At 40.6% G+C, this 16,390-nt stretch overlaps 1 protein-coding gene across 2 annotated transcripts in view; it reads left to right on the top strand.

The window, feature by feature from the left end:
* cenpp (centromere protein P) overlaps positions 1-16,390 on the top strand; it is a 117,246-nt gene that overhangs the window by 46,898 nt on the left and 53,958 nt on the right. The gene's annotated exons all lie outside the window — the stretch shown is intronic.

Here is a 16,390-nt window from a genome sequence, read left to right as displayed (position 1 = left end):
CTTTTCAGTCTGGTTACTACCGTTTATGTCAGAACCGGTGCCATCATGGCACCGGATACCGGTACCCATCCCTACTTAGAACCATCTTTATCAGTAAGATGTGACTTAGTTACAAACACGTGTGGCCTGAATTGTGCTGAGAGGCACATCAGAAGAAGCTCATCATTGACGTGTTTGTGTTTTTTGTTTTTTAAGGTAGCATACATCAGCTGTTGAAAATGTGCTAATGTTCTTGCAGGCCAAAATGCTTCAGAAACATATTCGCTCTGCAGTTGGTCTTCATTTGCTGACCAAGTATGATCATAATTTTCACCCACCTAAAATACTGATTAAAATATGGTTGTCCTAATGAAACTGAGTTCTTGGAACTGGTTCTTGGAGCTCGAAGTGAGAAACCAGGACATCTGAGTCATCCCAAGTTGACCAAGAGACACAACCTCCCCCCAAGACTCCCAGTTGGACTTAGATGCTGAAAGCGATTCCATTGTTTTAGTAAAACAATAATATAAACAAAGCTAGCCTTACTACCTCCCAATAAATTCTGATTTATAATTCATAATTAAAATAAATTATCTAGTATTTGCAGTTTATGGAAACAATTTAACCACAATTTTTTTATTTTAAAATTATATAAACAAACTTTATGTGGACCATGCCTATATCAGTCTTAGCTTCCTCATTTGAAAATTGCATGATACAGAGCTAAAAGATTTTAAAACATGAAGATTTGTTTCCATAACAGAATAACAAAAATTGTGAAAAAAAAAAAAAAAGCGTAACAGAATAAAAAAGCACAAATTAATATTGGCTGTTGACCAAATTGTCATTTTCAGCTGCTCAAAATTTTACACTCAGTGCATTGCTAATATGGACAAAATTATGTTTTGACTGACCAGACCACACTAGACTTATTGCTTTTAGTATATTACTTTAGTTACTGGAGATTCTTGTTTGTTTACAGTATTTTAATTTTGCTGTGGCTTTAAGGCTTTAAAGTAGTTTGATGTGCATGACTGTATTTGGCCTGTAGAAATGGTAAGTTGTCTTCTGTGATTATTTCCTTTGATGAATCATAGACACATGTCCAGCGATACAGTAGCCTACTCTTCTTTATCCCTACAGTTACAGTTAATCTGCTCATATATTGCTTGTGGTTAAAGTCAATGCATTTTTCATGTGTTTTTGGAGGCAGGGGGATTCTGGGAAGTTCCCATGTTAATGTAATTATGTCTGTTTAATAGGGCATTGTGGTCTTGAGTGCTTCCTTCTGTGCTAATTGTGATGAGGAGAACATGACTGTCTCCTCAACAGTAGACTCCATCTGGATAAAATCTCTTTTTATTGGACTAGTCTTCAAAAAGCCCTGGCTTTAAGATTGCTACTGGCTAAAATAACAGTGTCTGTGATTCTGGCTATTACTGCCTGCTTCTATATTTTTCTATCTGTTTCTCTCATTTCTGCTCTCTTGTCGATCCTTGTGCCTTTGCTATGCCACTGCTTACCCTTATCACAATTGTTAAAGCAGTTTTGTGTATAACTTAATTACAAATAAACTTAAAAACTAGCATTTTTCCCCTAGAGATGTTACTTCATGCACTTTAGTTTAAGATACTGAATTGGTGTGCATGCTAGTCTTTTAAGCTTTTTCACATGCATCAAATCTGAGTTAGTGGAGAAAACTCTTTTGAATTGATACTGTATCATTCTTTACTGTCATAAATAGCAGGTCATAAGAGAGACCTGGTCAGTATTCATGTCCTCTTCATGAGCACAAAACACCTCAGAATAACCAAAGGAAATAGATGTGTGCTGTATAGTAAGCTTTTGCAAGCTAGGCAACATGAAACATTTATGCAAATCATGCTGTATCACATTCTGTGAAATAACTGATGTATAAAATGTATTTGTAGCCTCTCACACCTCTGGTAACATAATCTTCACATACATTTAGCTAATAAAAATAGAAAGATGTCCACCTCTGTGCAAAATTCTCATTTGTCAATTAACCTAACCCCACTATCTATATGACTTTGGACTGTGGGAGAATACTATTAGAGAACCCACACAAACATGGTGCAAACTTGCAAACTCCACATAGAAAGGCCTCAGCCAGATGGTGGATTCAAACCCAGCACCTTAAGTGCTTACCACTGCGTTTCTGTATTTTTGCATATCACAGCTGAAAAAAGGAGAAGTAAACTCCTAAGTGTTTTTATTGCTCCTTCAGTGCCTAGCTGCTTTATTAAACTGATTTACCCACACTATGCAAATCAGACGTTCTTTTACCATACCATTTTCTATTTAGCTTTCACCATTTTCTAACTTGAGTTTTTCAGTTAAGTCCTGTACACCAGCTCGAGCAGAAAACACGTCTGCTGTTTGTATGTTTGTATGGCCTGAACCATAAAGATTTTATTCATGTGCAGGTGAACCCAATATGAGTTTCTCCACCCATTCTGGTTGAAATCTCACTCCTAGCTTCAGTATAAAATATCTTTCTTCTTCAGATAGCACAGTATGCCTTTATTTTTTACTTTTGGTTGAGGAACTTCATTATTAACATTATTTTTGGGTCATAGTATCCTTCTTTTATTTCCACAACAATGTGGAGATGAAACACCGTTACTCTTCATTTTCTAATAAAGAGCTGGGGTCTAAAAGACTACTCCTGTTAGCAGGTTTACAACCCTGTGGTTGTTCAATTGTAATCTTGTCTCTAACAATCGGATTTACAAATGCGTTGCGCCTGCACAAACTGGGGTTTGGTGTTTAAAAAAAGAAAAAGAAAAAAAAAGTCGAGATTTAAAAAGAGATCAGCTTGACAAGATTGCAGGGAAGAACTAGGAGATAATTTTAACATTGCATGTGTATTTCTAATTTCGCTGATATTAATGCCGAAAAAAGCATGTATTTTCAGCTGATATTGAAATGTGCTGACTATGCCTATGTTTAGAACACAAAGCAACTGTTGTAAATCGCTCATCAACTAACCAAACCATTAGTGCTCTTTGGGATTTGTGCACCCATCCATCCATCTATTCATCCCCTAATTTCCTTCGGGATTAATAAAGTATTCTGATTCTGATTCTGATTTTCTGCTGCTTATCTGAGGTTGGGTCATGGGGGAAGCTCCTGTAGCTCATCCAGGGGAACACTGAGGCGTTCCCAGGCTAAGAGATGTAATCTCTCCAGCTTGTCCTGGGTCTCCACTGAGGCCTCCCCCTGGTAGGATACATCTGGAACACCTCACTCAGGAAGCACCCGGGCTTGACTCTAACTGTAGTCAAGTTAAAGTTTTATTCCTGGTCTCCAATATACTTAGTTTAGTTTGTGGACAAGCCACGTCATCTTTGGCCCAAGGTAATTGTAGCTCGGCCTGTAACACCCATTCAGATCAGTCCCTTATCCAATTTGGAGAAAAACTTAGACTTTGTGGCTTTTATTGCTATAATACAGTACATATTTCCAAACCTTCTTCCATACGTGGTCCACAATTGACTTTTGCATGTCGTAATTGGGTTTTTGGGCTAAAATGCTAGGACCAAAGTTAGTTAGCTTCAGCTGCTTGCCTGTTTTTCTTGCTTGACTTGCAAAGCAAAGCAAAGCTTTTAAGTACCTGTAATGCTCACAGTCATACTTGCTAGTTGACTATTACTACTATTAATTATTAATCCTTTTAGATTAAATACTCATTAGTTTGAAAAATATCTGTGGAACCAGGCAACTTAACTGAACTGTAGTTTGGATGGAAAGTTAACGAATTGGTGAGATTCATGTTAAAGTACTGGTACTAATGTTATAAATTATTTGGTACTAGTTATTTTGTTTTTCTGTACAGCTTTGGTCAACGTTCCTGTTGTAATTAAATTTGCTATATAAATAAAAACAATAAAGTGTTTATACTCTTACTTGAGCAAAAAAATCGGCTGAAGTTTCTGCACGTACTGCGTTGAATCTCTGAATCAAATAACCGTAATAATGTTAAATGTTTTAAAATGTTTGTAAGCCAAAAACAAATCCAGAACATAATGGTTTTTCATTACTTTGTAAATCAGGTTTAAGTGGTTTTACTTTTATACTTTGACTGCTGTGATGCTCTGTTAGATTTACACACAGCCTAATTTTTTTCCCTTGATCTCACACACGCACTCTGTCGCACACATTCATCATAGGCCAGATTTTTCCACTCCAGAGCCAGACAGCAACTGGCTCGTCGTCCTTGTTGCTCATTTTTCATGTCAGTCTTTTCCCTGCAGAGAGCATCACTGCTGGGATTCTCTCACATGAACAAACAGGCCTTTCAGTCTTCGCCTCTAAACATTTTAATTTCACTGGCCTCTTTTGCCTTGGCCCTGCTCTGAATGAGTTGCTGGTGTATGTTTCTGTTTTGTGTGAATGTCTGCATGTTTTTGGACAGTAAATATGTGTTGAGTGAGGTATGACAGCCTAAATATCCAATTTTCTCCAACCTTTGAGAGTTCTTTGCAGTGATTTTGGGATCATGAAGCGTTTGATTCATCACTGAAAGTGTCTGCAGCAGTTTGTGGAGACTTTGCCTCATTATTTGTTTGGGTTTGTTGGAAAGGTTTGCCATACACTAAAAATCAGAGGATGTGCTCTTTGGGCACAGCTCTCACTGAATGAGCTTCTTTAATATATTGAATTATTGTCAGTCATGGTCATATTTGGATGCCTAGACTTTGAAAAAATACAGTTATAAACAAGAGGTACCATGAAAAGCAAAACACACCAGCGTTATTTTTCAGATTGTTTTTTTTTTTTCAGACAGGTTGGCTAAATCTTTGTTTTTATCTTGATAAAGAGCTACCTTTGTCATTTATTTGTCATTCCCTTTTCATTACCTATGGCCCCAGAGATGGAGGCCTAAAGACTGGTTGGCAATTAAGAGCTAGGGGAAAAGGTTAGTATTGCCCAAGTGTTTGGCAAGTGGTTGCTGTTAGTTGCTGTGGAATTTGCTAATGCCTGATTCACAGAGGCCTAGACCCCCTAGCAACTAATGGTCGCTAGGAAAAATGGTTGGCGAGTGATTGCTAGAGGTTGTAGAGGTGTTGGTTGTAGTGCTAAAAGACTTACTTTGAAGGTGAATGTTTTCCGTATCTAATTTTTGTTACACTTTTTCAGGTTTCCCTGGTAAATTAGTAAATGGTGAGTCTTTGGACACAAGTCAGCATCTTTCATACAAACTATGGGTAACCACAGCAATCTGCTAGCAGCTACAGCAATCACATAGAGATTTTTGGTGCAGCACTTTTTATCCAACCAATTTCACAGTCAGCAACCTCCAGAAACTACTCACCAACCAGTCAGGGACTACGCATTTTTCCCTAGTAGCTGAAAGTTCCCAGGTGGTTGCTGACCAGTCTTTAGACCTGTGTGGCTGAGGTCTAAAGGGGAGACCACTCAACGAGTCATGAATAGAAATCTATATCTGTTTAATTCTGAGACGATAACGATACTGAATGCCCTGTAATTCCGACCAAAAAGCCTGTCATGTTTGAGTTCACATAAGTTTCAGCTGTGTGATGGCTGTCATATCACTCTAGTTGTCATTGTAGTGAAGATGTAGGCAAGTGTACTTTTTAGTTTTTCATAATGTGAATTAGCTTGGCATTTGTTCATTGCTCTGGTGGGATGAGCCAGATAGGCTCAACATGTCTAGGTTGATCCGTTAATTATGCTAGATTTAGCTAGTGATTTTGATTGTTTTTACAATTACATGTTGCAAGACTGTTTACCCATTGATTTGACAGGGGTTTCAAATTAACTCCCCACCAACTTATAGACCAACGTACTCAGCAATACTGGAATGAGAATTTGATTTATGGTCAAAATTACCTCCAATGATTCTTTGGGACCCATTTTTTTTAATGTATCCAATCAGCCAACTATTCATCAATGATAGGGCTTGAGTTGGGGTACAGCCTGGACATTACAAAAGCCCTGTTAATGAAAACGTTAATTATTATCTGCAGAACTTAAGAAACCTCTAGATTCAACTGAACAAAACACAGTTTTTTAAAACACTCACTAAGGCTTCTTGTCTGTTTTAACGAGCCAGGTCACAAATGTTTCTGTGTCAGCATGCAGTCAAATAAGATAGCATATTATTGTTATACACAGCTATTGGTGGAGTCCGTTATTTTTTAGATAATATTTAACCAATCTGTCAGAAATCAACACGAAGAGAAAGTGGAGGAAGCCGTTTTCTTATATTTTCCTGATATCACATTTGGGAAAACACAAAGCCCAAGTAGATCTCAGGTGGGCCAGACCAATAAACCCATTGGGCAATTTTTGTCAAACCTCTGAAGAGGACTTTTCCAGGGAGTTGGATGGCTTTACCTGTCATGATTAATGAGCCTATACAGTAAGCAGACAGATATGGATTGGATAAAACATTAACCAAAGTAATACAGTTGTAAATGATCTCTATTTAAGTCTTTATTAATGAAGGTAGGGGATAATTTTGCTTTATGCACCTTGGGTTTTTATTTTATTAACAGTAATAACCTTGTGCTTATAGTTTAAAAGGTGTAACAGGTCAAGAACAAAGACCAGGCAATTGGAAATATGTTGAAACTCCTGCTGAGACAAATTGATTTAGAACCGAAAAAAAAATCCCAGACCCACTATTGGATCAGGTTACATGCAAGACTTTACTTGCAAAAAAATTTTCATCTATGGCCTTTTGGTATTTAGACATTATTAGCAATATGTCAGATCAGAATCAGAAAGACTTTATTTATCCCCAAGGGGCAATTAACATACAACAAAGCAGCATAATGTTGAAGATAAGGACAATAAGAACAGGCAATAAGAGTGAGATAATTCATGGGTCATGGGTTTTGTGAAAGTGAACTTGTACATTGTTGGTGTCCATTGATCTAGCTAGTTGGTTTTTTCTTATTAGCTTTCTTTGGAAGGATCTACATTTATCTGTGGCTGTTGGCAAGAAGGTTGAGCTTGAAAAAGAAAAATCAAAAAAGTATAGGTCGTTGAGCAGATTATGGTTGCAGATTTTGAAAATGAAGCTCTGGCATACTTTGTGCTGGTGAGTTAATTACAAGGAAGATTGAGATTTCAGTTAGCTGTTAGGGGATTGATGAGGGTTTTTGGATCTTCCTACCAATCAGGCCATGTCCTGTTCAATGACTCTACCATTTTGCTACCCTGCATTTCTTCAGTGTATTTTCTGGGAACCTGAACTCCCTCTGCCCCTTCTCTGCCTCTGTTGATGGGCTCTAACCAGCTGCTTGCATTATCATGACCATTCACTTTATTCTGTGAAGGTTTTACAATGATATTTTAGATAAAAGCGATAAGAGGTACCTGCTGATACTTGTTGTGGCAGTTCCTGTTAGGTCAGTGCATCAAACATTGAGGTTGTGACTATAGTACAGTCCTGATCAAAAATTTAAGACCACTTAAAAATGGGGGGGGATCAGGGAAAACACAGGATGGTCCAAAAGAGTGATGTTATTCTCCTGGAAGGAGTCCATTGTCCTGCGGGCATTGTTCACTGTAGCATTGTCCTGTTGGAAAACCCAGTCATTACCACACAGACAAGGGCCCTCAGTCATGAGGGATGCTCTCTGCAACATCTGGACATAGCCAGTGGGCGTTTGATGCCCCTGCACCTCCTGAAGCTCCATTGTTCCACTGAAGGAAAAAACACCCCAGAACATTATGGCGCACCCTCCACTGTGGCGTGTAGAAAACATCTCAGGTGGAATGTGCTTGTCATGCCAGTAACGTTGGAAACCATTAGGACGACCAAGGTTAATTTCTTTTTCTCTGCAGAGAATAAAACTTTCTTCCACCTTTTAATGTCCCATGTTTGGTGCTCTCTTGCAAAGTCCAAACGGTCAGTTCTGTGGCGTTCAAGGCGACGAGACCTTTGAAGACGTTTTTTTTTTTGTTTTTAAAGCCCTTCAATCTCAGATGCCGTCTGATGGTTATGGGGCTGCAGTCGGCACCAGTAACGGCCTCAATTTGGGTCGGGGATCGTCCAGTGTCTTGACGGACAGCCAATTGGCTCCTCCGGCTCAATGCTGGTGAAATTTTTTTGGGTCTTCCACTTGACTTTTTCGTTCCATAATCCTCAGGATTGTTTAAGAAATTCCAAATGACTGTCTTACTGCGTCACACCTCAGCAGCGGTGGCGCGCTGCAAGAGATACTGTTTATGCAGTTCAACAACCCGACCACATTCAGAAAGGGAAAGGTTTTTTGCCTTTGCTATCTGAATATCATGACAGTGTGACTACCTGATAGAAAATGACAATGAATCCACATTTTTGCACAGAAAGGCATGTGGTCCTAAACTTCAGCAGCTGTAAAACAGCCTGTTTCAGTTTAAGCGTTGTTTTCAATAAATTTCACGCTCAAACCTTTTTTGTCTCACTCACATTTCTTATTGTTGCATGTTAAAGCTGTACTTGGAGCCACGTTAACATCCAACCATGCAAAATATGATTTTTTTTGCCATTTTTCAAGTGGTCTTAAACTTTTGATTAGAACTGTATTTATTGGTGTCCCATGATGCTGTTTGATGTACAGTGGAAGCTGAAGAGGAGGGGACGATAGATGTGTAGACGTGTGATTTAAATTTGTTGTTCTTGGATTTAAAATATTTCAACTGTAGACAGAGAAAGCAGATTTATTTCCCCAGGCAGTGCATATGTTTCTGAGAAGGAGATTTATAAGATTTACAGTCTTTTCAGAAAAATAAAAGGGAGAGGGAAATGTGTGTTCAGCAACTTTTAACTTACAAAGTCTTGTAAGGAGGAGCTACTAAAACTGGAATGGAAGATTAAAAGATAATATCAAAAACATGAGGTGGTTTGATAATCCTTGTGAGAGTATTACATCATCAATTCAGGCAGAGGCAGGTGATTGGAAGTAATTAGCAGAATCTGTGGAAGGGATGATTAATGATACGTATGAGAATTACTTTTTGCGCCGTTTTTTATGGATACAATCTTCTAAAAACACTTTAGTCATTATTAAAACATAACAAAACCAAGAGCACAGAGCTCAAAAAGAATAAACACAGGAAATTTCAGGAAACACAATGTCTCAGAAAAAATGTATTAGTCACAACACAATTTCAGAAAACACCCTATAAATGAAAAACAACAAACTTAAAATGTATTTTTCTTGAAAACAAACAATGAAACTCAATGTTCCCTTTCAGTCGATTCACTCAGTACAACACATAAGTATGGGATATCACGCCCTCGCGTGTCCTGGCTGAAGAAACCTTTATTCACGCCTTTAAGGCAGATGACGTATGATGACACGCGCACGGCCCCGCCTGCACATATAGCCGCTGTCATCACAGTCATCCCTAAGTTCTTACGCTCTTCACCTTGCTGAGAACACCTCTGCTGAGTTGGGCTAGCTAGCTGCTGCTAGTTAGCTCCGTTGTCTGCCGACTTGAACTTAGCTTATCTGCCCCTGTTGGTGTTAGCCTCCACCGCGCAGTTGGTGTGTAGGCTGCCTGTGGAGCGATAATTTCAAGTTTTCCTGTGCAGCGTTTTGCTTTGCGCTTTGGAATGGACTCCAAACCGAAGCGAGCAAAGCAGAAATCTTCTGTTCGCCCCCGTTCTCAGGGATGCGGTTTCTCTTTGCACAACAGCGACCAGCACGATGCCTGCCCTGTCTGCCTGGGGATCGTCCACGCTAGGAGAGCGTTGACGGAGCCCGAAGCCTGTGCGTTTTGTCGCCAGCTCCGGCGCTTGACCATGGAAAGATGGGTGACGTTTGTGGAAAAAGTGCTGGGACGCTCAGCTGTCGCACGGCATGACCGTCTCCTTTCCAAGTTTGGTGCCCCGGCTTTGTCCGAGTCCGAAGACAAGGATTATCCGGTCGATGTCCCCGCAATTAGCTGGGCTGACCACATGGAATATGTTGACGGGTTAGCCGATGACGAGCCGGAACCATGCAAGAGTGCTGACGGGCTTCAGCCTGGGTTGAAGCCTGCCAGCGCTCCCCAGGAAGACGATGATGTGCTGGACATCGGCCTGGACATCCATGGTTTGTCAGAGGATGAGCAGGAGAGCTCATTGTCGGTCCAAGGTGCCGCCGCTGCTGCGCCGGTTGGCCACGATGACACCTCTCTTTTCTCCCTGTTTCGCCGAGCTGCTGAGAAGCTGCAGGTGGACTGACCCTCTCCTCTGCCAGCTCAGAAGCCGTCGTGGTTTGCGGGTTTTTGGAAATATGCTCGCTTTCCAGCCGCGCACGTTTGTCAGAGCACAGAGTGGCCGTGTTTCATCGCTGCCTCACTCAGTTTCAGCTGGGACGCAGACTGCGTTTCCAGACAATATTACGTTTGTTGGGCATGATGGCATCTATGATCGCTGTAATGCCACTTGGACTGTTAAAAATGAGAGCGTTTCAATGCTGGACTCTCTCTCACCGCCTGTGTCCATCAGATGAGGAGGCTGCCGGTAACCGCGTCTTGGATGCTAGCTCTCTGTCCCTGGAGGGAGCTCGGGCTGCTGCATCAGGGCTCTCAGATTGGGAGGGTGTTGTTTCGCAAGGTGGTGTCCACAGATGCTTCCCTAAGAGGGAGGGGAGCGCTGTGAGAGGGTGCATCAGTGAGAGGGATCTGGTCAGAAACCCAGCGCGAGCTGCACATCAACCACTTAGAGCTGTTAGCAGTGTTCTTAGCTCTAAAACATTTCCGTCCAGTCCTGGAGGGCCAGCATGTCTTAGTCAGGATGGACAATTCAACAGTGGTGTCTTACATAAACAGGCAGGGAGGAACATGCTCTCTTCCCCTGTTGAAGCTGTCTCGCTCTCTGCTGTTATGGTGCAGTGTTCATTTTCTGTCTCTAAGAGCCACCCATGTCCCGGGCCACCTGAACCTGGGGCCGGACCTTCTCTCCAGGGGGGTTCCTCTGGTGAGAGAATGGAGGTTTCACCCTTTATTAGTGGCTCAGATTTGGGAACCATTTGGCAAGGCGCAAATAGATCTTTTTGCTTCCAGGGAAAATACTCACTTCCCCCTGTTCTTCTCCATAATCAACCACAATGCACCCTTGGGCTTGGCGCACCAATGGCCAGACGTGCTCCTGTATGCATTTCCCCCAGTGGAAATGATATCTCCAGTTCTAGAGAGAGTGCGTCGGCATTCCCTCTCTCTGATTCTAGTGGCCCCTTGGTGGCCCACAAGGTCGTGGTATGCAGAGATAATCAGCCTGCTAGCAGCGAGTCCTTGGCAGCTTCCTCTCCGCAGGGACCTCCTCTCTCAGGCAGGAGGAGAAGTGGTTCATCCGCGCCCGGATCTCTGGCGCCTTCATGCTTACCTGCTGAGAGGTTAAACTTGATTGCTAAGGGTTTGCCACCTAGTGTGATAGCGACAATTCAGAGCTAGGGCCTCATCTACTAGAGGCTTGTACGCTTACAAATGGCAAGCCTTCGAGCATTGGTGCCAGGACCGCCACACTTTCCCATTTCAGTGCTCTATTGTGGATGTTTTGACATTCCTGCAGGAGCTGCTGGATAAGGGCCTTTCATTTTCGACAATTAAGGTTTATTTAGTAGCTATATCTGCTTGTCATATTGGCTTTGACGGGGTGACACCAGGTGCACATCCCCTTGCCATACGTTTTCTAAAAGGGGTTCGCCAGCTGAGACCCGAGCTTAAGTCCCGTGTCCCTGCTTGGGACTTGTCTTTGGTGCTGGAGGCCCTTTATAGCCCCCCGTTTGACCCCATTGAGTCTGTGGATATGAAATTTCTTTCATATAAGACTGCATTACTTCTCGCTTTGGCTTTGGCTTTGGCAAAGCGAGTGGGTGACCTTCATGCGCTGTCTGTGCATCCCTCCTGCACACAGTTCTTTCCTGATGGCCACAAGGTTGTATTGCGTCCAAATGCTGCCTATTTTCCCAAGATCATTCCTGCATCTTATAGCTCAATGGAGTTGAGTTGCGGAGCTTTTGCTCCCCTCCTTTTGCATCTGAGGAACAGAGGAGGATGCATTCTCTTTGTCCAGTGCGTGTGCTACACACCTACATTGAGCGCACTCAGGATGTGCGTTTATGTGACCAGCTGTTTGTCTGCTTCGCTAATCCAAATAGAGGTAGAGCTCTGTCTAAACAGAGACTGTCTCACTGGCATATGGCAGCTAGTTGGGCATCACCGCACACTTTTGTGCGGTTTTATCAGTTGGACGTTACAGCCCCTTCGGTGGCTCATACTGTCCTTTCTGCTGGGTCTACCGCTCACTAAGGAGCAGTAACGTCCAACCGATTCCGGTTCGGTGGCTGCTCTGCGGGGCGTGTATATATGTCCCATACTTATGTGTTGTACCGAGTGAATCGACTGAAAGGGAGCGAATAGTTATGTCTATAACTTCTGTTCCCTGAAGGAGAGGAACGAGGTACAACACAAGGTGGTCCCACTGAGCAGTTTGGCCTGGTGAAGAGCGGCTATCGAACTGAGGGATGACTATGATGACAGCGGCTATATGTGCAGGCGGGGCCGTGTGCGTGTCATCACACATCATCTGCCTTAAAGGCGTGAATAAAGGTTTCTTCAGCCAGGACACGCGAGGGCATGATATCCCATACTTATGTGTTGTACCTCGTTCCTCTCCTTCAGGGAACAGAAGTTATAGACATAACTATTCGCTTCTGAAAAGAAAGCCGAATAAGCAATAAGAAAATATATAGCACCACAACATTTAAGAAGACAAAAAAGTAAAATGTAAATGTTTCAGAAATGTTGCATTTTAGAAAACAAAAAGAAAAAATAACAAGCAAAATCACAATGACATTTCAGAAAAAAAAAACAGTTTCAGAAACAAATTTTAGGAAACTATTTTCAAAAACATAACCAAGAAGACTGCTACACACAACAACTCCAAAAGTTGATTCTGTTCATCTGGATGTAGCGTTTTGTGGGAGAAACGGTTTCGTCACTCATCCAAGTGACTTCTTCAGTCTCAGCTGACTGCAGGTTTCCCCAATCTTATAAACAGTACATTTGCATAATGATTTAATACTTTATAAGATTGGGGAAACCTGCAGTCAGCTGAGACTGAAGAAGTCACTTGGATGAGTGACGAAACCGTTTCTCCCACAAAACGCTACGTCCAGATGAACAGAATCAACTTTTGGAGATTTACTTACCTGGATGATTGAGCATGCATCAAGACGTACACACAACAACCTCTTAGAAATGTGTCTTTTAGAAATTTTGCACAAGAATGACAAAAAAAAACCCTACAGAAAACAGAAAATTAGCATTTAACTTGGAAGATGGAAGATGCTGGGCCTTTTTCTGTTCTTAAACATTACTACAAGTGTTCATTGTTGAAGGCATTGTTCTTCTCTGTTTCTATGCTGCTTTCATTTTAAGCTGAGTTTGAAAAATTAACCTAAAGGTTTGTTGTGTTTTTTGAAAAGTCATAAGAGCCACTCTACCAATATGATTAATATGCTGTTTTAACCTACAGTGTTAAAATTATTTGCCAATAAATCACTTTAGAACTGAGCATAATCCAAACGTACAGTAATTTGTGTCATATTATGTTGCACTAATTTTTAACTATACAAATAGAAGGACAAATGTGCTCCATTTCAAGTGACCTTAACTACACTGCAACTGGGACCCAACAACTTGACTTCTTTTTAGACATTTGGAGCATCATGTCATTCATCTATTTTTTCCCCTTTTAACTACCTTCAGCAAATAAAGAAATTTGGTAGATTAAAGTCATAACTGGAGGAGAAAATGGAAGACACAAAAGGACATGAAAATAATAAAGCTGAAGATGGAGTATAGTTAGAGGACTAAAAGTAGAGGGTGAAGAGAGGTAAAAGCCCTGATGTTAGGACTGTGTTTGTGTGTGTGTCTGTGTGTATGACTGTGAGACGTGGCAGAACGAGGCCTAGCCAAATGGCAGATCTGTTCCATATGTTTCCTGGAGACAGAGAGCGAAAGAGAGAGAGGCAGTTCCCCTCTACCCCACCCACAGCTCATGGAGTCTTTATTTAAAAAGACAAAACAGACCAGAAGCAAACCATCCATATCCCTACTGTACTTCAGTTTAGGCTAATTTTCTTTAAACTATAGATAATAGTTTCAGGTAAAGATGGAGGTGACGAGTTCACTCGGCAGGTGTTGGATATCTGGGAGTTTGCAGGAACTGTTGCTCCTTAAACTCCCAGAGAAGCTGAGAGAGAAAAGAAAAGATACAGCCTGTCATGCTTTTCACTCTGGTTTGATCTCATTTATCACTGCCATATTCGGTCATGTTGCTTATTTATCGCATCTATATATACAGTAAATAGGGAATCTGGAGTTCTGCAGGACCTGGGCACCTTCTAGTCACCGAGTCATGTGTCTGTCCAATGCGCTATTATTATTGCTACTAAAGGTGGTTCTACAAGCTGTTGAATCATGGGGTGTATAGTTTTTCACATGTTCCTTCTGCATGTTGGTTTTTTTTTTTGTTAAATAAGTAATTAACATTATTTGAAATGTCATGTTATTTATCCGAGGTTGAATTTAAATAATTTTAGAACCTACTATCGTCCAATCTCTTTCTTATTATGTTTTTATGTAAGAGCTTGAAAGTGTTTGGGGTTTCTTTGTAGGGGCACTTTTAAAGCCTATATCTTCTTTGTAAATGATCCACTGTTAAACAAGACTAAAAATCCAGAATTTGGTTGCTAACAACAAAAGTGTCCATAGGGAAAAAAGAATACAGCGAAACGTAAATCAGGAACAAAACAAACTCGTGGTTTGAGGCAAGCTGCTATAACCACCAAGAACAATAATAAACATAAATACAGAAATATAAAGTTACAAGCTAGTTAAAGGCATACATTACTCAGAGAAATAAACAACAACAAATATACCACCCACCTACTGTGTACAGTGGGTTTATTAAAAACACCCAGCACCACTGTGCACTTTGACCCTTACTGGTGACGATTTTTCTTTTGTTTTTTTTAGTCCCACGGTTGGAAAATTCACTTATCACAGCTGGAGAGTGGATAGAGCAGAAACAATAACAACAATAATACTATCCAAAAAAAAAAGTAAAATACTATACAAAGATAATGATTTATACTGATTTATTTCTTAATACATGATTATATTTCTTAAGTTAGCTAAAGCTATCAAATACTGACTACACCACATTGAATATGCTGTACTTCATGATTGTTTACAGGTTGTTGTGCTGCCCCCAAGTGGCCTCAGTTGTTGCAGGTTTAAGCAGTGTAGCACTCTATGGTGTAATTTTAGACACTTTTTAGGTGCATAGTATAGTTTTAGGATGTACTGTTATGTCTGCCACTTTAAGTACATTGTCAGGAAGATCTAAACAAATTGGATTATTGCCATAAATCATTTATTTTTCTTGGTGATGATGTACGAGTTGATAAAGCCACTTTGATTTTATTTATTAAGGTTGTGGTGGTGACCTTATGAAACCTTTACTGATATGTTGCTCTTCCTCTTCCATGTTCACGGAGTGGACAAAATATTAAAAGACCTTACCTTTTGTATCTGATGCAACCCAATACAAGAGTATACATTGTCCTATAGTCCTGGATCAGGCTTGACACACCCTTAAGAGGCTCCATTTTAACAGATGTCTTGTCCTTCCTTCAATTTTGTGGCAATGATGCACAGGATGTCTACAATTTCCATCTCAGTGATGGTACAGCTAAACATTAGGTCTAAACATTAAGTCTTTGGCATGAATAGTTACTGTGTTGTACAGTGCTGATAAAATGCTGTAGCAAGCAGTTTCAAATGTACAATGGAAAAGTGCTTTTGTAAGTTAAATGTTGCATAAAAGGAATGATTAGAAGATTTACAAGAGCTGTCAGGCTTTCACTTTTTCCCAAGTCTGGCCCTTTGGAGACATACTTTTTTTTTTAAAGTAGTGGCAGACTTGGCTGTAATGGCAGAGAACATAAAGAACAAAGAAAACTTTTGTCAAATTAAGATCTGGTTCTGGATTCGTTTCCAGACCTCCACTGACACGGAGAGAAATGCCTCTAACTTTTTATTGTGCAGTGACATCTTCTGGAGAATAAATGTTGCTGCTCTTTATCAGCCTCATGTTAGATAAACTGGTCCAAGTATCAGCATTAGGCTGGATAATGCATTTTCTTGGTCCGAACTAATTGGTTTTGGTCTAACTTGACAATATTTTATAATGAATGAAACAATCATCAACCTAAACTTTACAGCGTGTAGGTTAGAAGGGATTACCAAGATGTTTTGCTTAGAATCAGTTCTCAATTGCCCCTCGGGGATAAATAAAGTCTTCTGAATCTGAATCTGAGAATTCGCTGAAAAACAAAGACAAGTCTCATGACTTGACAGAAAACAAAAACAA

Source organism: Perissodus microlepis, chromosome 5 (genome assembly GCF_051167445.1).
Source record: "Perissodus microlepis isolate ML-2025 ecotype Zambia chromosome 5, ASM5116744v1, whole genome shotgun sequence".
Classification (NCBI taxonomy): domain Eukaryota; kingdom Metazoa; phylum Chordata; class Actinopteri; order Cichliformes; family Cichlidae; genus Perissodus; species Perissodus microlepis.
Note: the sequence above shows the minus strand (reverse complement) of the source record. Positions and strands in the feature narration are given on the sequence as shown.